Below are 18,293 nucleotides of genomic sequence, written 5' to 3'. Positions count from 1 at the left end.
GGAGGGGTGTGGAGTGGGGGTATGTGAAGTGGGGGTATGTGGAGTGGGGGGGTGTGGAGTGGGGGAGTATGGAGTGGGGGAGTGGAGGGGTGTGGAGTGGGGGGGGGTGGAGTGGAGGGGTGTGGAGTGGGGGTGTGGAATGGGGGGTGTGGAGTGGGGATGTGTGGAGTGAGGGATGTGGAGTGGGGGTATGTGGAGTGGGGGGTGTGTGGAGTGGGGGGTGTGTGGAGTGGGGGGTGTGGAGTGGGGGGTGTGGAGTGGGGGTATGTGGAGTGGGGGGGGGTGTGGAGTGGGGGGTGTGTGGTGGGGGAGTGTGGAGTGGGGGGTGTGGAGTGGAGGGGTGTGGAGTGGGGGAGTGTGGAGTGGGGGGTGTGGAGTGTGGGGGTATGGAGTGGGGGGTGTGGAGTGGGGGGTGTGGAGTGTGGGGGTATGGAGTGGGGGGTGTGGAGTGGGGGAGTGTGGAGTGGGGGGTGTGGAGTGGGGTGTGTGGAGTGGGGGGTGGAGTGGGGGTGTGTGGAGTGGGGGGGTGGAGTGGGGGGTGTGGAGTGGGGGGTGTGGAGTGGGGGGGGGGGGTGTGTGTGGAGTGGAGGTGTGTGGAGTGGGTGTGTGTGTGTGGAGTGGAGGGTGTGGAGTGGGGGGTGTGGAGTGGGGGTGTGGAGTGGGGGGGGGTGTGTAGTGGGGGTGTGGAGTGGGGGGGGTGTGGAGTGGGGGGGTGTGGAGTGGGGGTGTGGAGTGGGGGTGTGTGTGTGTGGAGTGGGGGTGTGGAGTGGGGGGGTGTGGAGTGGGGGGTGTGGAGTGGGGGTGTGTGTGTGTGGAGTGGGGGTGTGGAGTGGGGGGGTGTGGAGTGGGGGGTGTGGAGTGGGGGGGGTGTGTGTGGAGTGGGTGTGGGTGGAGTGGGTGTGTGTGGAGTGTGTGAAGTGAAAATGAAATGAAATGAAAATCGCTTATTGTCACGAGTAGGCTTCAATGAAGTTACTGTGAAAAGCCCCTAGTCGCCACATTCCGGCGCCTGTCCGGGGAGGCCGGTACGGGAATCGAACCGTGCTGCTGGCCTGCTTGGTCTGCTTTAAAAGCCAGCGATTTAGCTCAGTGAGCTAAACCAGTGGAGTGAGGGTGTGTGTGGAGTGGGGGGTGTGGAGTGAGGGTGTGTGGAGTGGGGGGTGTGGAGTGAGGGTGTGTGGAGTGGGGGTGTGTGGCGTGGGGGGGTGGAGTGGGGGTGTGTGGAGTGGGGGGTGTGGAGTGGGGGGTGTGGAGTGGGGGATGTGGCGTGGGGGGGGGGTGGAGTGGGGGTGTGTGGAGTGGGGTGTGTGGAGTGGGGGATGTGGAGTGGGGGGGTGTGGAGTGGGGGGGTGTGGAGTGGGGGATGTGGAGTGGGGGGTGTGTGGAGTGGGGGGTGTGTGGAGTAGGGGGTGTCTGGAGTGGGGGGTGTGGAGTGGGGGTGTGTGGAGTGGGGGGTGTGTGGAGTGGGGGGGTGGAGTGGGGGGGTGTGTGGAGTGGAGGGGTGGGAGGGGGTGTGGAGTGGGGGGGTGTGGAGTGGGGGGGTGTGTGGAGTGGGGGTGTGGAGGGGGGATGTGGAGTGGGGGGGTGGAGTGGGGGATGTGGAGTGGGGGTGTGTGGAGTGGGGGGTGTGGAGTGGGGGGGTGGAGTGGGGGGGGTGGAGTGGGGGTGTGTGGAGTGGGGGGTGTGGAGTGGGTGGTGGAGTGGGGGTGTGTGGAGGGGGGGGTGTGTGGAGTGGGGGGTGTGTGGAGTGGGGGGGGTGTGGAGTGGGGGTGTGGAGTGGGGGGTGTGTGTGTGGAGTGGGGGGGGTGGAGGGGGGGGTGTGGAGTGGGGGTGTGGAGTGGGGGGGGTGGAGTGGGGGGGTGTGTGGAGTGGGGGGTGTGTGGAGTGGGGGTGTGTGGAGTGGGGTTGTGGAGTGGGGGGGTGTGGAGTGGGGGGGTGGAGTGGGGGGGTGGAGTGGGGGGATGTGGAGTGGGGGGTGGAGTGGGGGTATGTGTGTGGAGTGGGGGTATGTGTGTGTGGAGTGGGGGGGTGTGTGGAGTGGGGGGGTGGAGTGGGGGGTGTGTGGAGTGGGGGGGGGTGGAGTGGGGGTGTGTGGAGTGGGGTTGTGGAGTGGGGGGGGTGTGGAGTGGGGGGGGTGGAGTGGGGGGGTGGAGTGGGGGATGTGGAGTGGGGGGTGGAGTGGGGGTGTGTGGAGTGGGGGTGTGTGGAGTGGGGGGTGTGTGGAGTGGGGGGGTGGAGTGGGGGGTGTGTGGAGTGGGGGGTGTGGAGTGGGGGTGTGTGTGGTGGGGGATGTGGAGTGGGGGGGGTGTGGAGTGGGGGGGGTGGAGTGGGGGGTGTGGAGTGGGGGGGTGTGGAGTGGGGGGGGGTGGAGTGGGGTGTGTGGAGTGGGGTGTGTGGAGTGGGGGGGTGGAGTAGGGGGGTGGAGTGGGGGGGTGGAGTGGGGTGTGTGGAGTGGGGGTGTGGAGTGGGGGTGTGTGTGGAGTGGGGATGTGGAGTGGGGGGGTGGAGTGGGGGGTGGAGTGGGGGGTAGAGTGGGGGGTGTGTGGAGTGGGGGGGTGGAGTGGGGGGGTGGAGTGGGGGTGGTGGAGTGGGGGGGTGGAGTGGGGGGGGTGGAGTGGGGGTGTGTGTGGAATGGGGGATGTGGAGTGGGGGGGGTGTGGAGTGGGGGGGGGGTGGAGTGGGGGTGTGTGTGCAGTGGGGGATGTGGAGTGGGGGGGTGGAGTGGGGGGGTGGAGTGGGGGGGTGGAGTGGGGGGGGTGTGGAGTGGGGGGGTGGAGTGGGGGGGGTGGAGTGGGGGGTGTGGAGTGGGGGGGTGTGGAGTGGGGGGGATGTGGAGTGGGGGGGGTGGAGTGGGGGGTGTGGAGTGGGGGGTGTGTGGAGTGGGGGGGGTGTGGAGTGGGGGGTGTGTGGAGTGGGGGGGGGGGTGTGGAGTGGGGGGGTGTGGAGTGGGGGGTGGAGTGGGGTGTGTGTGGAGTGGGGGGGGTGTGGAGTGGGGGGGTGTGGAGTGGGGTGTGTGGAGTGGGGGTGTGGAGTGGGGGGTGTGTGGAGTGGGGGGGGGTGGAGTGGGGGGTGTGGAGTGGGGGGGTGTGGAGTGGGGGGTGGAGTGGGGGGGGGTGGAGTGGGGTGTGTGTGGAGTGTGGGATGTGGAGTGGGGGGTGTGTGGAGTGGGGGGTGTGTGGAGTGGGGGGTGTGTGGAGTGGGGGATGTGGAGTGGGGGGTGGGTGGAGTGGGGGGTGGAGTGGGGGTGTGTGTGGAGTGGGGGATGTGGAGTGGGGGGGTGGAGTAGGGGGGTGGAGTGGGGGGGGTGGAGTGGGGTGTGTGGAGTGGGGGTGTGGAGTGGGGTGTGTGTGGAGTGGGGATGTGGAGTGGGGGGGTGGAGTGGGGGTGGAGTGGGGGGGTGGAGTGGGGGGGGTGGAGTGGGGGGGTGGAGTGGGGGGGTGGAGTGGGGGTGGTGGAGTGGGGGGGGTGGAGTGGGGGGGGTGGAGTGGGGGTGTGTGTGGAATGGGGGATGTGGAGTGGGGGGGTGTGGAGTGGGGGGGGTGGAGTGGGGGTGTGTGTGGAGTGGGGGATGTGGAGTGGGGGGGGTGGAGTGGGGGGGGGTGTGGAGTGGGGGGGGTGGAGTGGGGGTGTGGAGTGGGGGGGTGTGGAGTGGGGGGGTGTGGAGTGGGGGGGTGGAGTGGGGGGGGTGGAGTGGGGGGTGTGGAGTGGGGGGTGTGTGGAGTGGGGGGGGGTGTGGAGTGGGGGGGTGTGGAGTGGGGGGGTGGAGTGGGGTGTGTGTGGAGTGGGGGGGGTGTGGAGTGGGGGGGTGTGGAGTGGGGTGTGTGGAGTGGGGTGTGGAGTGGGGGGTGTGTGGAGTGGGGGGGGTGGAGTGGGGGGGTGTGGAGTGGGGGTGTGTGGAGTGGAGGGGTGGAGTGGGGGGGGTGGAGTGGGGGTGTGTGTGGAGTGTGGGATGTGGAGTGGGGGGTGTGTGGAGTGGGGGGTGTGTGGAGTGGGGGGTGTGTGGAGTGGGGGATGTGGAGTGGGGGTGGGTGGAGTGGGGGGTGGAGTGGGGGTGTGTGTGGAGTGGGGGATGTGGAGTGGGGGGTGTGTGGAGTGGGGGGTGTGTGGAGTGGGGGGTGTTGAGTGGGGGTGGTGGAGTGGGGGGGTGGAGTGGGGGGGTGGAATGGGGGGGTGTGTGGAGTGGGGATGTGGAGTGGGGGGTGTGTGGAGTGGGGGGGTGGAGTGGGGGGGTGTGGAGTGGGGGGGGTGTGGAGTGGGGGGTGTGGAGTGGGGGGGGGTGGAGTGGGGGGGGTGGAGTGGGGGGGATGGAGTGGGGGGATGGAGTGGGGGGGGTGGAATGGGGGGGGGTGGAATGGGGGGTGTGTGTGGAGTGGGGGGGTGGAGTGGGGGGGGGTGTGGAGTGGGGGGGTGTGGAGTGGGGGGGTGTGGAGTGGGGGGGGTGGAGTGGGGGGGTGTGGAGTGGGGGGGATGGAGTGGGGGTGGTGGAGTGGGGGGGTGGAGTGGGGGGGGTGGAATGGGGGGTGTGTGTGGAGTGGGGGATGTGGAGTGGGGGGTGTGTGGAGTGGGGGGGGTGGAGTGGGGATGTGTGGAGTGGGGGGGTGTGGAGTGGGGGGGTGGAGTGGGGGGTGTGGAGTGGGGGGGGTGGAGTGGGGGGGTGTGGAGTGTGGGGGTGGAGTGGGGGGGTGGAGTGGGGGTGTGTGGAGTGGGGGGGTGGAGTGGGGGGGTGTGGAGTGTGGGGGTGGAGTGGGGGGGTGGAGTGGGGGGGTGTGGAGTGGGGGGGATGGAGTGGGGGGGATGCATGTTGCCGTGCGGCCACCTGCGGATAACAGGGCCGTGTTCACGAATAGGAAGGGGACTTGTGTGGGGGAAGGGGGATATGGGGGATATGGGGGAAGGTGGATGTAGGAGATATGGGGAAGGGGGATGTGGGATGTGGGGGAAGGGGGATGTGGGAGATATGGGGAAGGGGGATGTGGGATGTGGGGGAAGGGGATGTGGGATGTGGGGGAAGGGGGATATGGGAGATATGGGGGAAGGGGGATGTGGGATGTGGGGGAAGGGGGATATGGGAGATATGGGGGAAGGGGGATGTGGGATGTGGGGGAAGGGGTAATGGGGGAAGCGGGATATGGGGGAAGGGGGATATGGGGGATATGGGGAAGGGGATATGGGGGAAGGGGGATATGGGGGATATGGGGAAGGGGGATATGGGGGATATGGGGAAGGGGGATGTGGGATGTGGGGGATATGGGGTATATGGGGAAGGGGGATATGGGGGAAGGGGATATGGAGGATATGGGGGAAGGGGAATGTGGGATGTGGGGGGAGGGAGATATGGGAGATATGGGGGGGAGGGGGATATGGGAGATATGGGGAAGGGGATAAGGGGGATATGGGGAAGGGGGATATGGGGGAAGGGGGATGTGGGGGAAGGGGGATGTGGGATGTGGGGGAAGGGGGATGTGGGGGAAGGGGATATGGGGATATGGGGGATGTGGGATGTGGGGGAAGGGCGATATGGGGGATATGGGGGAAGGGGATGTGGGATGTGGGGGAAGGGGGATGTGGGGGGAAGGGGGATGTGGGATGTGGGGGAAGGGGGATGTGGGGGGTGTGGGGGAAGGGGATGTGGGGGATATGGGATGTGGGGGAAGGGGGATGTGGGGGATATGGGGGAAGGGGATGTGGGATGTGGGGGAAGGGGGATATGGGGAAGGGGGATGTGGGGGAAGGGGGATATGGGGGGAGGGGGATATGGGGGGAGGGGGATATGGGAGATATATGGTGGTTAGCATAAATGCTTCACAGTTCCAGGGTCCCAGGTTCGATTCCCGGCTGGGTCACTGTCTGTGTGGAGTCTGCACGTCCTCCCCGTGTGTGCGTGGGTTTCCTCCGGGTGCTCCGGTTTCCTCCCACAGTCCAAAGATGTGCGGGTTAGGTGGATTGGCCATGCTAAATTGCCCATAGTATCCTAAAAAGTAAGGTTAAGGGGGGGGTGGTTGTTGGGTTACGGGTATAGGGTGGATACGTGGGTTTGAGTAGGGTGATCATGGCTCGGCACAACATCGAGGGTCGAAGGGCCTGTTCTGTGCTGTTCTATGTTCTATGTTCTATATGGGGGAAGGGGGATATGGGAGATATGGGGGAAGGGGATATGGGGGATATGGGGGAAGGGGGATGTGGGGGGAGGGGGATTTGGAAGATGTGGGGGAAGGGGAAAAGGGGGGCAGGACGTGGGGGTGTCTCACTTGGTGGTGCGCCCCCTCTGCATCCGCAGCCTCCCGGTCCTCGGGTCCACCTGCGAGTTCCAGGGCCCTCTCCTCATGGATGGTGAGTGGTCGCAGTTCAGGTGGACCCCCTCCGGCCCTCACACGCTCCCGGTTGTTGTGTGCGCGCTTCTCCTGTGAGGGGTGGGAGGGTGGCAGGGATAAAGGGCAATAGTGTTAGTCAGCCATATACATGAGGACCAGCGGCTGTGTGTATGTTGGCAGAGGTTCACAACCCATCCTGCCTCTGCAGCCTGCATGGGTGGGTGCAGCCATGTCGGTTGCACCTCGGGCTGTGCCGCATATCGGAGGTTTGGGTGGGGAGTGCGGGTACTCACCCTGGCTGCCCTGACTTGGTCATTGACCTTCTTGTGGCACTGGGTGCCTTTCCTTGCTGTTACAGCCACGGCGCTGACGGCCTCTACCACCTCCCACCACAGGCGCCGGCTGAGGCGCGATGTGACCCTTCGGCCGTATCCAGGGTACAGGGCCTCCCTCCTCTGCTCCACTGCGTCCAGGAGCGCCTCGATGTCCCGCTCCTGGAATCTCGGCACTGTGTGGAGGGCGGCCAGTTTGACGGGTCGCCGGCGTGGGGGGGGGGGGGAGAGTCTTTTGTGCTGTGATGCCGCGCATCCGTGAGGGGTGACACCGTCACGAATGGCGTCACGCCGCTGCTAGCCCATTCTGGGCCGGAGAATTTGTGACATTTCGGGGGGCCCGACGCCGGAGTGATTCAGCGGAGTTTTTAGCGCCGGGTTCCAACCATCGTGCTGATTATCGGAGAATCCCGCCCCAGGTATTATAAATAAAGTTAAAATAAAGAATGCCAGCCGCGACCGGCCTTTAGATATGAATGAGGAAGTGTTTCCGTGAGAGGCAGCGGCTGAGAGAAGGCCATGAGCCAGGAAGGTACACTGACGCTGTATGTTTGTGCTTTGGCCGCAAAATCATGGAGGAGAGATTCCTCCTTTTTGTAGCTGCCAGCAAGCAAGCAACAGGACTGTGTGAAGAACTGAAGATGGAATATTTTGTAATAAGGAAGAGAGAGGCCAGAGACACAAACTGCCCAGGATCTCACAACAGAATCTGCTGGAGAGAGCTTCCACAGAGGGTCCACAGCAGGACAAAGCTGTGCTGCTGTGAGCTGTATCCAGAGCTCCAGGGCTTCTGGTCAATAAACAATTAAGAGGATCTGAAATCCGGAACAAAAGCAGTTTAAAGATGATTTTTTTGAGGTATGGCTTTAATCGTGCCAGTGCAAAGCCAATGTGTGTTATCTGCAGGGAAGTACTGGCAAATAAAAGTTTAAAACCATCAAATCTTCAAAGGCATTTGAAGACTAAGCGAGGCGGGTTCGAGGACAATCTTTTCGATTTTTTTCAAAGGATGCAGCGAGAACTTAAATCGTCAGCTGAAGACCTCAGTAGAAATGTAACATTGAGGACAGCATGGTGGTGTAGTGGTTAGCACTGGGACTACGGCGCTGAGGACCCGGATTTGAATCCCGGGCCTGGGTCACTGTCCATGTGGAGTTTGCACATTCTCCCCGTGTCTGCGTGGGTTTCACCCCCACAACCCAATTGGCCATGCTAAATGGTCCCTTAATTGGAAAAAAGAATAATTAGGTATTCTAAATTTAAAGAAGGAAGAAATGTGACATTGAATGACAAAGCTAGTGAGATCATGAGGACCAAGTAGGTTTACCTGCTGTATTAAAGGTAAACAATAATGGTGTGTCGCGAAGGAAGGCCAGCGTGGGTCGCTAAGGTCACTGGCATGGTTCACGAACATTGGTTAGAGTGGGTCCCAAAGGCTGGCAATGCGGCCGGTAGATCGGGGCCTGTATCTTCATTCCTTCAATACGGCAAACTCCAGCATCTCCCTTGCTAACAGCACTGTGGGAGTACCCACACCACATGGACTGCAGCGGGGCAGGAAGAATATTCTCCATCAACTTCTCCACGACAACTAGTGATGGGCAACAAATAGCAAATTACCAGTAATATCCTTGAACTGAAGAGTAATCACAAAATTATATTGAGCACCGTTCATGCAGCAAGTTCAGACTCTACTGAAGATACGTTAAGATACTGGAACAAGGAGTTTGAACTAAGCTGGGTGAAAATAAATTTGAACACAGGTGTAGGGAAGAATGTTTCCATGTGACAATCACGTGGACGGCTGTTGCTGGTAAGGTCATGGGGAGGCAGACCTTCAGTTTATCTTAGATCCAGTCCGGTGGAATCACAGACGATGGGATACATTCTCACCCGTGTGAAACGTGAAATTGTGACCCAACATTCAACCTGTCTTCCATGTTAATCCTCTGTGAGAGTGGGTGGAGGGGGCTGATTCAGTGTTACGGTTGAGTGTCCAGATAGATAGTATCTGCATCACAGCTTTGGGGAGGGGGGAGGAGGGGGGAGGAGGGGTCTGCCCCTGTGTTACTCACTGTCACTGCGATGCACAGAAACACACTCTGAACGTACACTTGGTACTTCACAGCCTCCCACACCTTTTGTCATTTCTTTGGTTGGAAGGTTGAACAAACATCTCAACTTCCGTCCCAATACCATGAACACGTCAGGTCACACATTTCATCTGAGTTGGTCAAACAGGAAGCAAGTCCAACTTCTCTTTCTCACAGATCAGGATGTGACGGCGAACCCACCACTCGGGTAGTAGAAATTAATCCGTTTTGACCAATATTCGTAATTCCCCATGCTGCTGTTTTTTTACTTCTTCATCGAGCAAAGACGGTGTGGAATTTGAAATGGCTCTCGATACTTTGTTTCTGGGTCTTTTTCTCCTGTTCCAACATGTTGCAGGTAAGGATGAATAGTCTCCATTAATCCTCAACATAGTCCTCATCTGGACAAAAAGGATATAAATAGAATAGAATAGAACATTACAGCGCAGTACAGGCCCTTCGGCCCTCGATGTTGCGCCGACCTGTGAAACCACTCTAAAGCCCATCTACACTATTCCCTTATCATCCATATGTCTATCCAATGACCATTTAAATGCCCTTAGTGTTGGCGAGTCCACTACTGTTGCAGGCAGGGCATTCCACGCCCTTACTACTCTGAGTAATGAACCTACCTCTGACATCTGTTTTATATCTATTATCAATTTAATTTAAAGCTATGTCCCCTCATGCTAGCCATCACCATTGATGTTTTTGTGTAGATGTTTAACACAGTCGAATGATGGTCTTTGCTGTGTTACTTTATCATGGTGCGATCATGGACCATCAGTTTGATTCAGAGAGTGAGGAGAGACTAGGAGCAATTCTTTACACAGAGAGTGGGGACAATGGAATACTTTGACAAGCAGTGGTTGAAGCAGAGATCATTCATCTTTTAATTGAGAATTAGGTAAGTATTTGAAGTTGTTAAAGATACAGGACTGTAGGAAGAGTGAGTTGGCCAGTTAGTTCTGGCAAAGATTCACAATTAAATACAATACTTATAGAAGTGGCTGTTTCAGTATTATTGAATCCAAATCCAAATCACATTCTGCCACGTTTATACATCCCCTCCACCCTGACTTTGCTGCAATATTCTTTTCCCCAGGGTGGAAATGGCTGTCACGAGGGGACATAATTTTAAGGTGATTGGAGGAAGGTGATGTCAGAGGTAGGTTCTTTACACAGAGAGGGGTGGGTGTGGGGAATGCACTGCCAGCAGAGGTGGTGGAGTCAGAGTCATTAGGGACATTTAAGCAACTCTTAGACAGGCACATGGACAGCGGTAAATTGATTGAGTGTAGGTCCGGTTGATCTTAGATTAGGATAAATGGTCGGCACAACATCGTGGGCCGAAGGGGCTGTACTGTGCTTTACTGTTCTATGTAATATTCATGTTTCTGTGTCAAAATTCAACTCCTGACCTGTTTTACAGATGGTGGAAAGGTTTTGAAGGTCATGGGGGTGAGTTACACACCACAGAATTCCCAGCCTTGTAATTCCTGCTCTTGGAAGCCAGTTTGATGTAAAAGGTAACCTTGCCATAGTCCCAGATGACCATAGGCTGCTTCCCCTTTGAGGGACGAAGAGCTGGCTGGTGGTGCCTTAAACTGAGGGTCACCATACCTCAGGTGAGGGACAAGGTTGAGTTTCATGAATAACCTCAGCCAGTACCGGAATTGAACTGCACTATTAGCCTTGGTCTGCATCACAAACCAGCTGTCCAGCCAACTGAGCTCCATGTCGATGGTCAATGGTAATCCCGAGAATATTGTAGGGGGATTTGACAATGTCGATGCCATTGAATATCAAGGGGAGATGACAGAATTGGAATGATATTTCCTCTGTGGAATGTTATTTATTTCTATCTGGTTCTGTCCTCTCCCTGCAGGATCCACCTTTCTCTGTTCCTTCACTGCCACTGGGTCAAAGTTGTGGAAATCCCACTGAAGCAGCACTGTGCTCACCACCATCATCTCAAGGGCAGTTAGGGATGGGGAATAAATACTGCCCAAGCCAGTGACGCCACATCCTGTAAATTAATACAATTTAAAATTTAGAGAGGATGATGATCGAAGTTGCATTATTACTATTTACGTTTAAGAAAAATTCAGTTTATTGCTCTGCATTTGCAAATATTGATAGATTGCAAAGATTTATGAATGGAACAGCAATAATCTGACCCAGTACCAGCTCATTGTGTGGTGTAACAACAATTACAATTTTACATTTACTGTGCGAGGCTTTGATTGGCATTGAGATTTAATTATCTTTCTGTGTGGAATGTTATTTATCTCCATCTGATTCTGTCCTTTTCCCTGCAGGATCCACCTATCTGTTCCCCCGAAGATCAGGAGATGTCACCATTCTGCAATGTACCGGTGCTGGGTCTGTAAATGCCTTGTGCACAATGAGTGATTTCAGTCCTGAAACGGCAACTAAGGAAGCATGTGCGAAAGACAAAAGTGAAGAGAGTGATTGTGAAAATATCAGTCATCAGGAAGATAATTGGAAAAAGAATCTGCAGTGTCAGAAATGCAAATTAAATGGAGATGAGGCATTCGCTGTGAAGCCAAATCACTCAATGGTATTTACCTGCACCGTTCAAAATTCCACAGGAGGATCATCAAAATGTCCTTCCTGGATCAACCTGACAGGGGAGGGATGTGAAAACTACGACCTGTTCCTGGTGATAAAGCTGAACGGTATGTGCACAGGAGAGATGAGGGGAATTATTCCAGGGCTCATTGGAGAGATTTAATCTGAGATGAATGTGAGGCAAAACTAACACAGATTTCAAAGAGGATGGCCGGGATTTGCTGCCTGTTTTTGCCAGGCAGGAATGGCAGTGGGAGCGGAGAATCCATCGGGATTTTCCAAACGGCTTTTACGCCATCGGGATTTCCCGTTCCAACACGGGAATGTGAAAACTATGGGCGGGATTCTCTCAGCCTGCGCCGGTTCGGACAATCGCCACCATTGCTGCCGGCGTGGGCAGCGCGCCGCCGGTCGGGGGCTGCTCTACGCGCCACCCCTCCCCCCTCAGCAATTCTCTGCCGGGGATGGGCCGAGTGGCCGCCAAGAAAGCCCGAGTCCCGCCGGCGTCGTTCACATGTGGTCTTACCCAGCGGGACCTCAGCGTCCATCCTGTGGGGACGGCCTGGTTAGGGGGGGGAGACGGGATCCGATCCCGGGGCGGGGGCGGGGGGGAGACGGGATCCGATCCCGGGGCGGGGGGGGGGAGACGGGATCCGATCCCGGGGCGGGGGCGGGGGGGGGAGACGGGATCCGATCCCGGGGCGGGGGAGGGAGACGGGATCCGATCCCGGGGCGGGGGCGGGGGGGGAGACGGGATCCGATCCCGGGGCGGGGGCGGGGGGGGGAGACGGGATCCGATCCCAGGGCGGGGACGGGGGGGGGGGAGATGGGATCCGATCCCAGGGCAGGGGGGGTGCTCCACCGTGGCCTGGACCGCGATGGGGGCCTACCGATCGGCGGGCCGGCGTCTCCTGGTGGGGAGCCTCCTTTACTCTGCGCCGGCCCCTTTAGCTCTCCGCCATGTAGCGTCAGGCCCGACATGGAGAAGGAAGCCAGTGCGCATGCGCGAGTTCGCGCCAGCCACAGCCCGTTTGATGCCGGTATCGGCAGCTGGAGCTGTCAGAGTCGCTCCAGTGCCGTGCTGACCCCCTGTAGGGCAGAGAATCGCTACACTTAGCGGTCCGTTGGCACAGTCGTAACACTCTCCGGTTTTTACGACGGCGTGAACACTCTGCCGTCAGAATGGAGAATCCCGCCCTATGAATTGTTGTTTGTGATGAATCTGAGCGGTATGAGAACTGGGGCAATATTGGAGACTGGGATGGGGAATGTGTCACTCAGGCATCAGTGAGAATAAAATTCCCATGTGGCTGGGTAAAGGGAAAAGATGTTGGAATCTTCCATCCTTGTCCCTGTCCATTAGGGCCAGGCCCTGTGTTTGTGTGTTTGGTCTTTTGTCGCTTTTCCTGCCTTCTGCCTCCTTGCTCTCAGTCTCTCTGAGGATTTGCTGATATACCAGCTGGTCTGCAGTAGGAAATATATCATCAAACTGTGGACTAAATAATCAGTTACAAATATTTTTCTCAATGTTGTTTCTAGATTCAAATGAAGTACCACGTTGGAGATTATTCGAGTAACAATTATTCTTTTCAATGTTGTTTCTAGATTCAGATGAAGTAATTTCTACTGATGAAAACCCCTCGTTGCTGTCAGTGTCAGAGGGAGTGAATGTGACTTTACCCTGCCTGTTTGAGAATAAACTATTCCAGCTCTTCACTCTGTTTTGGATCACATCTGGAAAAATTGACCAGTGTCTGCACTCTGTTCATATTGAGGATTATAAAGCACATTCTAACATACAATGCTGTGTGGATAGAAAGTTGTCACAAAGAATATCTACCCAAAGCTCACACAGTCCAACAAATGCAAACCAGGCTCACAACCTTACTATTCACTCAGTCACGGAGATGGACACTGGGAGGTATCTCTGTGTTGTACACACTCAGGTCAAAGGGAGACCCTGTCTGGAAGATTGCAGCAAACATCTCCCTCACTGTGACAGAAAATACAGAATCTCCGGAGACTCACACCTCAACATCAGTGAGCAGCAGTGTAACTCCTATCGATAGGACGAGTAAGTAAGACAATCGCAATATGAATCATTTAATGTCAATAATTCCAACGGAGGGTATCTGGATCTGTTTGTACAGTTTGTACCTGTTGTAAGTTTGTTCATTTTCCTTCCTCAGCAGTTACTGCTGCATTGTCAGTTAGGTAGAATCACAACGCCCCTACAGTGCAGAAGGAGGCCATTCAGCCCATCGAATCTGCACAGATCGTCCGTCGGAACACCCTATACAAATTCACACCCCTTCCACCCCACCTTATCCCTGTAACCCACACCTAACCTGCACATCCCTGGGTATTAGGGGCTGGTTTAGCACAGGGCTAATAGCTGGCTTTTAAAGCAGACCCAGGCAGGCAAGCAGCGCGGCTTCAATTCCCGTACCAGCCTCCCCAAACAGGCGCCGGAATGTGGCGACTAGGGGCTTGTCACTGTAACTTCATTTGAAGCCTACTCGTGACAATAAGCGATTTTCATTTCACGAAGGGGCAATTTAGCACGGCCAATCCACCTAACCCTGCACATCTTTGGACTGTGGGAGGAAACCGGAGCACCCGGAGGAAACCCACGCAGACCCGGGGAGAACGTGCAGACTCCACACAGACAGTGACCCAAGGCCAGAATTGAACTCGGGTCCCTGGTGTTGTGAGGCAGCAGTGCTAACCACTGTGCCACCGTGCTGCCAAGTAGTTAGTGTAATGAGCCCTCTGTATAATACAGGAATGCACAGCCTGAATTTAATATTGCTTCTCCATTGTAGGTCCTGACAGCAGTTGCAGTAATCTGCGCATGTGTATCCTGGTCCTGTATGTGGTTGCACTAATTTGCATTGATGGAGTAATTTGCATTATCAGAAGGATACGGCAACCTCCCAGAGGTAAGCAAGAGTTTTAGGCTGGGATTTCCATCCCGGGATGCCCGGAATGTGTTCCCGATGGGACGGAGAGTCGGGCGCAGGGGAAAATCGGGATCGGAGCCAGTCGCTGACCCAAACGCAATGCTCCGGCCTCCTGCTGGCAGTGCGAACGAGACCACGATGACTAATTTCCATCCTGGTGCCCTAAGCTCCGGCCTCCCATGATTCTCCTGTCCCTGCGGCCGGGAATGACGTGGGTACGGATCACTTGTCGTTTTTTGCCAGCACAGTCCTGATGTGGTGAACCTCAGTGGGCCAAGGGGGCAACGGTTCCCCCTTGGCCCATCGTAAAGCCACCATGCCAGGGCAACGCTGGTCAAGACCATCCAAGCACATTCATGGGCCACACCGCCCCCCCCTAAAATGCACTGTCTGCCCATGCCTCCTCTACCAGCCACCTCCCCGTGCCCACCCCCCCATTAGGATCATGGCTGATCATCGTACTCAATAGCCTAATCCCACTTTCCCCCATATCATTTGATCTCCTTCACCCTAAGTGCTATATCTAACTGCTTCTTGAAAACATGCAATGCTTTGGCCTCAGCTATTTCCTTTAGGAACACATTCCACAGGCCGACCACTGTCTAGGGCGAAGAGATTTCTCATCATCTCTGTCCTAAATGGTCTAACCCGTATCCTCAGACTGTGACCCCTAGTTCTGGGCACCCCCCACCCTCAGGAACACCCTTCCTGCATCTACCCTGTCCAACCTTAGAATTTTATAGGTTTCTATCATTCTTCTGAATCCCAGTGAATACAATCCTAACTGACTCAATCTATCCGCACATGTCAGTCCTGCCATCCCAGGAATCAGTCTGGTAAACATTCGCTGCTCTCCCTCCAGAGCAAGAACATCCTTCCTCAGATACGGAGACCAAAACTGCGCACAGTACTCCAGGCGTGACCTCACCAAGGCACTGTATAATTGCAGCAAGACATCCCTGTTCCTGCACTCAAACCCTTTCACAATGAAGGCCTTTACCTTCTTTACCACCTGCTGTACCTGCTTACTTACCTTCAGCGACTGGTGTACGAGGACACCCAGGTCTTGTTGCACGTTCCCCTCTCCTAATTTATGACCATTCTGATAATAGTCTACCTTCTTGTTTTAGTTACCAAAGTGGATAACCTTTCATTTCTCTAAATTATGCTGCATCAGCCACTCATTTGCCCACTCACTCAACCTGTCCAAATCACACTGAAGGATCTCTGCGTCCTCCTCACAGCTCACCCTCCCACACAACGTGGTGTCATCTGAAAATCCTCATCTAAATCATTAATATAGAACATAACAGCACAGAACAGGCCCTTCGGCCCTCGATGTTGTGCCGAGCAATTATCACCCTACTCAAACCCACGTATCCACCCTATACCCGTAACCCAACAACCCCCCCCCCTTAACCTTACCTTTTAGGACACTACGGGCAATTTAGCATGGCCAATCCACCTAACCCACACATCTTTGGACTGTGGGAGGAAACCGGAGCACCCGGAGGAAACCCACGCACACACGGGGGGGACGTGCAGATTCCGCACAGACAGTGACCCAGCCGGGAACCGAACCTGGGACCCTGGAGCTGTGAAGCATTTATGCTAACCACCATGCTACCGAGCACAATCCCTGCGGTAGGCCACTAGTCACTGCCTGCCAATTTGAAAAAGATCCGTTAATTCCTACTTTTTGTTTCCTGTCTGCCAACCATCTCAATACACTGCGCCTAATCCCGTGTGCTTTAATTTTACACACTAATCTCTTATGCGAGACTTTGTCAAAAGCCTTCAGCAAGTCCAAATAAACCACATCCACTGGCTCCCCCTCATCAACTCATCAACAACAAGAAAATAAAAATTTATTGCCATGAAAATATTGAATTATGATATAAGACTCCTTTACTCTCCCCTCCCAATTATACAAAGGTATTAGGATTTTAAAAATATTTTTGTTCAACATTTTTACACAGCAGGATTTGGCTGGGCAAGGGACTTCGCTATCGAGCCACCCACTGAAGGTGGCAGCCCAATAGCGGGATCATCGCATCCCGCTTTATGACCCCAAGCTTATTGTAAAACTGGTGCAATTTAACTCCGGCGCAGAACATCGGTCCAGATTCCCCGATTCTGAGGCTAAGTGCGGAGGATCCATGGCGTTTCATGTGAAAAATCGGCGGCCTCCGCGAAATAAACGGTGGGAGAATTACCGGATCCATGACCGTGCATGCGCACGGCGACGACCTGCAGCGGTACAACATGACGGTGACCATGCACGGACCTGGGCCGGAATTCTCCGGTATCCGGCGGGAGGGCCGTACCAGCACCAAGGAGAACCACTCCGGCATCAGGCCGCCCGGAAGGTGCGGAATCCGCCACACCTTCGGGGGCTAGGCCAGCGCTGGAGAGATTGGCGCCGTGCCAACCGGCGGCGAATAGCCTCCGTCGGCTGGCGCGAGTTGGTGGATGCGCAGGAGCGCCAGCGTGTTCCCAGAACTGCTGCTGTGATCCCAGTGCATGCGCAGCGGGGTTTCTTCTCCGCGCCGGCCATGGGGGAGCTTTAAAGTGGCCGGCGCGGAGGGAGAGAGTGCCCCCACAGCACAGGCCTGCCCGCAGATCGGTAGGCCCCGATCGAGAGCCAGGCCACCGTGGGGTCCTCTCCGGGGCCGGATCCCGCCGCGCCCCCCCCGAGGACTCCGCAGGCAGCCCAAAGAGCCAGGTCCCGCCGGTAAGAATCTTGTGTAATTTACGGCGGCAGGACTGGCCGAAAACGGGCGGCACCACCGCCCATCACGGAGCTGAGAATCGCCGTTGGGGGGTGGGGGGGGGCGCTGCCAATGGCCCCCGACCTGCGCGGAGCAATCCTCGCCCCCACCTAAAAAACAGCGCCGGAGAAGTCATCAGCCGGCGTCTGAGCAGGATTCACCTTTTGATCTTGCTTTCCAGTAACAGATCCTCGTTACATCCCCACAACAGACATTAGACTAACGGGTCTTTTATTTCCTTGTTTCTCTATCCCACCTTTCTGAGACAATGGGATAACAATGGCAGCGTTCCAATCCAAGGGATAATTCCTGAATCAAGAGAATTTTGGAAGGATTTGAGTAAAAATACTAAATCGCACTTCCAGTTGTCCAGCCCTGTTTGGATGTTATGTTACTAAATGTTTCACCTGTTTTATTTTCTGTATTCTCAGTGATGGAGGCAAATGTGAAATTCAGGAAGTAAAATGTAAGTACTTCCAATGTTTCAGTATAATCCTCTGTATCTAAGGATATTTTATCTCATGTGCCGGGACCGTCCCGTTTTATTATTGTTCCCCGGCCAGAATTGGAACACATTAAATGTGATTCCTTGTCTTCGATCTAGGCAGAGGTCAGATGGACCATGAACACGAGGGATGCGACCGACCTCCTCAATATCCAAAGTGTTTTCACAGGTCGCAACATCCGCTTGAAGAGCAGATAAATCTTTTCAACCATCCCACAAGCGATATTAAACCACTAGTGGCAGCTCCTGCGCTTTCTCAGATTCTTCTGAAGTTTATGAAGATCAATTTCTTCCCTCTCGCCATCATAAAGAAAACAATGTATCGCTTGCTCATGATGCACAAAACGCAGCTCGCGCAATGGCAAGTCATTCAATAAAAGTTGTTTTAAAATAATAGAGAAATGATGAGCTTGGCGTAAATTTTATCCCAATCGAATTGATTCAATGAATTGATCCCAGTGAGGTCATGACGCGGGGCTCAAGGTCAAAGGTGCCATTGTATCCACTAGTTACTGGGCAGGATTCTCCGGTTACCCAGCCGTGTGTTTCTCGACAGTGCGCCCGCTCGGTGGCGGCGAGATTCTATACTCTCGCCACTTGCCAGCGGGATTTACCATTGAAGCCACCCCACGCCACCGGGAAACATGCCGGTGGGAAAGGTGACTCTCAACTGCCAGAGAATTCCGGCCACTGTTTGCCAATCTGAAAATGTCCCACTTATCC

At 56.0% G+C, this 18,293-nt stretch overlaps 1 protein-coding gene across 5 annotated transcripts in view; it reads left to right on the top strand.

The window, feature by feature from the left end:
* LOC119956792 (putative GPI-anchored protein pfl2) overlaps window positions 1–17,972 on the top strand; it is a 121,116-nt gene extending 103,144 nt beyond the window's left edge. For 3 of the 5 annotated variants that reach the window (XR_005458684.1, XR_005458683.1, XR_005458686.1), the window contains 4 exons: window positions 12,937–13,405; window positions 14,157–14,273; window positions 17,497–17,531; window positions 17,670–17,972. The gene's annotated coding sequence lies outside the window, so the exon portion shown is untranslated. Of the gene's footprint in view, window positions 1–8,879; window positions 9,095–10,168; window positions 10,266–11,057; window positions 11,439–12,936; window positions 13,406–14,156; window positions 14,274–17,496; window positions 17,532–17,669 lie in introns of those variants that run through there. The other 2 variants (XR_005458685.1, XR_005458682.1) reach the window with 2 other exon arrangements.
* Window positions 17,973–18,293: the final 321 nt, after the last annotated feature.

Source organism: Scyliorhinus canicula, chromosome 24, assembly GCF_902713615.1.
Source record: "Scyliorhinus canicula chromosome 24, sScyCan1.1, whole genome shotgun sequence".
In the NCBI taxonomy this organism is placed as follows: domain Eukaryota; kingdom Metazoa; phylum Chordata; class Chondrichthyes; order Carcharhiniformes; family Scyliorhinidae; genus Scyliorhinus; species Scyliorhinus canicula.
The sequence above is the reverse complement of the archived record's forward strand: the minus strand, read 5'-3'. Positions and strand labels throughout refer to the sequence as shown.